This window comes from Zingiber officinale, chromosome 6B, assembly GCF_018446385.1.
Source record: "Zingiber officinale cultivar Zhangliang chromosome 6B, Zo_v1.1, whole genome shotgun sequence".
NCBI classification, from domain to species: domain Eukaryota; kingdom Viridiplantae; phylum Streptophyta; class Magnoliopsida; order Zingiberales; family Zingiberaceae; genus Zingiber; species Zingiber officinale.
This window is the reverse complement of record NC_055996.1, coordinates 11,101,658-11,106,121: the sequence shown is the minus strand read 5'-3', so window position 1 is coordinate 11,106,121 and position 4,464 is coordinate 11,101,658.

The following is a 4,464-nucleotide window of genomic DNA, read 5'->3' as shown; positions in this document are numbered from 1 at the left end:
GGGCAAATTAAGTCCCAGATATGTGGGACCATACCTCATCACTAGGAGAGTAGGCGAGGTAGCATATGAGCTAGAGCTACCCCAGGAAATGTCAGCTATCCACAACGTATTTCATGTCTCTATGCTGAAGAAGCATGTTCCAGATGCCACCCAGGTGATTGAGCCTCAGTCGGTACAAGTCCGCGAAGACCTCAGTTATGACAGTCGGCCTATTCAGATAATAGACCGAGCAGTTAAGAAATTGCGGAACAAGGAAGTCATTAGTAAAAGTTATTTGGCAAAGTCACACAGCAGAAGAGGCAACTTGGGAGACAGAAGCTAGTATGAGACAGAAGTACCCAGAGTTATTCTAAGTTCGAGGATGAACTTTTTATAAGGTATGGGGGATTGTAACGCCCAAAAAATTCTCAAATCAATTTTATAAATATTCTATAATTTTTCTGGAATTTTAGTATATTTTTACGGAATTTTTGGAGTAGCAGAAGTAACAAAAATAAATAAAAACATAAAACAGCTTAAGCGAGAATCGAACCCGAGACCCAGCAAACTCTATGCCTTATAGGGCGACTTAGGAACCATGTGGCCCCAGCAGGGGTGTGCTGAAAGGAAGGGAGAACAATTATACTTAAAGTCTAGTTGGGGTGAAATTATCACTTAATATAAATAGGAGACTTAAGTGGGGATTGGTTTATTTGAATCGTTAAATTCCTCTCCCTCAAACCCTCACCGCCGAACCCTCTCCTCCTCATCCTCTCGGCGCACAAGCTCAAGGAAGCCTAGGGTTTCATCCCTGGGTCGTAGGAGCACCACCCGGCAACATCAAGGATACGAGGACGCTCCTCTCCGCGAGAAGAATGCATAGACGCGAGAGGATTGTCGAAGAGATCCTTTTTCCGGAAAACCTAGCGATTTGATCGTAAGGAAAACTAGCGCAGGATGTAAGAAACCCCTCACCTGTAGTATAAGTAGCTTTTCGTACGTTTTATGCATTAGTCTAGTCATATGCAGAATTTTCAGTATATAGGGTGTGAATTAGCGCATACCAAGTGTTTGCTTTAATGCTTAGCTCAGTAAAATGCCCCTATAGGCATTCCAATAGTTTAGATAAATGCAGTAGAAGCATTTTATAGTACAGTTAGTCTTGCTACAGCTTTTATGGGACTACGGTCCAACGGGTGGACTCCCATAGTCGCCTCTAGGTTCAGATAACCTAGTTCTAGGTTCAGATAACCTAGTTCTAGATTCAGATAACCTAGTTCTAGGTTCAGATAACCTAGTTCTAGGTTCAGATAACCTAGTAAGAGAAAGATAAGGTATATTAGCTACAAATCAGTATTTTACTTTTCAGTCTGGACTTTAGTTGTCCTTGGGTTGGGCTCCCACAGTCGTCCCTAGGTTTAGATAACCTAGTAAACCCTACTAGATTCGGAATTTGCAACCCCGAGTTTAGTTAGGGATGCACGCACAACAAGTACAGTTGTCGGGCCCAACAGCAGCATGATTAGTATTTTGATCTATTTATGATAAATAGTTTTTCAAAGCTTCACAATTTAGTTATGTGATTACAGTTCAGAATTTGTATCAGCTTAGCATTGGTTTAGTCAGATATTGTATCAGTTTAGTTCTATCTTATTGATACTAGGAGATATTGCCATGATCAGTTTTTCATTTCTATGTTTTGTATGATAGTATGTCATGCCATGCTTTAGCATGTTCAGTATATATTTCATATAGCATGTTTTAAAAGCATGAATTGCATCGTATACATGTTTTGTGAGGTAGAAGGTTTCTTACTAAGCTCCCAAGCTTACAGATACTTCTTTTCCTTATACTGCAGATAAAGGTAAAGGAAAGATGGATTAGCAGAGGCTGGAGGACAATGCTACAAAGATGTGTGTGGGCAGGAACTTGGAATAAAGATCTTAGGGATCCAGCGAGTTTTGTTTTTAAGCATTAGAACTTTTTAGCATTTTTATTAGTCCGCACTTTAGTATGTTTAATTGCCATGAACCAGTGAACTATGCACTATGCCATACTTAGAATACTAGTTGTTTGACATTAGGATGTTTTCCAGCTATTTTAGAACTTATATATGTGATTTGTGCACGAAACAGTGCTGAAATCATAGCTCAGCTGCGAAATCAGAAACCCCAATCGATCAGCCGATCGATTGGAGGGCCCTCAATCGATCAGCTGATAGATTGGGGAGCTCGTTTCCGCGAACAGTAAGCTTCTGGATCGATCAACCGATCGATCCGGTAGCGTTCTGTCACGAATAGAGAGTTAATGGATCGATCAACCGATCGATCGAGGAATTAGCTCTCGCGAACAGAGAGCTTTGGAATTGATCACTGGATCGATTGGCAAGTCTGGATCGATCAGTCGATCGATCTGGAATATTACCCCCGCGCACAATAGCACGCTGAATCGATCAATGGATCGATTAGTCAGGCTGGATCTATTAGCCGATCGATCCAGAATTTTGTCCGTGCACAGTAGCACGCTGAATCGATCAGCGGATCGATCAGATGACTCTAATCGATCAGCTGATCGATTGGAGTGTCAGATTTCAGCTGGAAGGGTCTCATTTCAGTCTTTTGATGAACTCGAAAGTTCGGGTTCCTTCCCTAGTGTATGCATGTTAATAGAAAGGTTTTTGAACCTAGTCTTACAGACTGTAATAGTCATTAGCAGAGTAAGATTTTAATTAGTGCAGTTTTCCGCACCTAGACTGAGTACAAAGGTCAGGGAGTAAGTTAGCACAGCATAATATGACTGTCCGGCCTCGCAGCCTAGTTAGTAGGAGGTGGGTCGTTACACTGGACCACGTGGACCGACCAATCGACATGCTCCACATCAACTTGTGGATGATTTTTTAGTTCCGGGCGCTTGGACCGAATACGGGTGCTTGGATCGCCTGGGCACCTTTGGCACCCACTAGGCGTGCCTGCTCCGAGCGCCCAGAGTCCGAGCGCCCGGACCCTTTTCTTCAGCAACTTCCACCTGCAAGAAAAGGTTAGTCTAGGCAATCAAAAAATAGATTTTACCCTACAAAACAAAGTTAACACAACATGATAAAATATGAGTGTTAATTAGATCCTGTCTTCATGAGACCAGGACCTAGTCAAGATCTCAACTTAGGTTTCTCAAATGGACTTAGGTTGGATCGACGCCTACAGTTCCCTCAATGGGAAACACGTCCTCACTAGAACTCCCCTCTAGTTGCTTACTTTCACTTACCACTTGTAGTCACTAGACTTGCCTCTGACCCACCAGGTCTTTCTGCTAGTTGTTAACTCCACTGGCCCAACTGGACTTTAGCCGGTTGTCAGGTCCCTCGGACCCAATCGGACTTACGCCAGATATCAGGTCTCGTGGACCTATCTAGACTTCCCACCAGCTATCATGCCCGCAGACCTAGCCGGATTTCAACCTGTTGTCAGGTCCCTCAGACCAGTCAAGTCAACTCCTGCACACTTGGTAGAAAAGGTTAAACAAACAATACATCAAACTTTAATCTATTTTTCATATATCAAAATTAGATTATTAGTGCAACCTGCACCAACACTCTTTCCCTTGGCCAATGCTTCTCCCACCATCATCCATGGTCTTTAACACACTTTCACCACCTTTGACTTCAATGGTGGGGAAGTGGACCAGATGCGCCTTACTTATAATTTCCCCCATGACCATCAGATCATTATCCCACCTAGACACGATCGTCCCAACCTTCTGCCTATAGGCTACTTAACTTTCTTCAATGATCAATTTTTGGTCAACCTTCATTTTCTCTTACATCCTTTCTTTGTTGAAATTTACAACTACTTCCATACTCTCCTCTAACAGTTAGCTCCTAATTCTATTAAACTATTGTGTAGAGTCATCATCTTGTTTGGTTTATATTGAGTCCCCTTACTGAAGGATTGAAGAATGCGATAGAAAGGGGGGGGGGGTGAATGTCGCATGTTAAAAACTTTTCTTTCGCTTGTAAAATAAATTAGAATAAGCAGTGGAAATCAAAATGAAAGCAACACAGATAACACATGTTGGTTACTTGGTTTAGAGCCTAAGTCAACTCCTATTCCAAGATCTGCGATCTTTGATCGCGTCGTTGGGCAATTCACTAAAATTCTTCTTTCTGGAAAACCTCCAGAAAGAAGTACTGCATACAATATGGAGAATGTAAGATAGTAATAAATTACTATCTTTTAGAAATTAAAATAATACAAGATTTAAAAAGGTATATCGAAAATATGTAGAGGATGAAGCTCGATCGGTTCTTCTGGATGGAGCAGCTTGCTTGTCAAATTGAAGCGTAGACAAATTGAAGCTTTTCACAGGATGAACAGAAAAATAGATTGTCTTGATTTGTTGCTTCAGACTCAGGCCTTGAGCTCCTTTTTATAAGAATGTCAACGATCGGTCAATCGATCCTTGGGTTCGGTCGACCGAACCTGCTCCGTT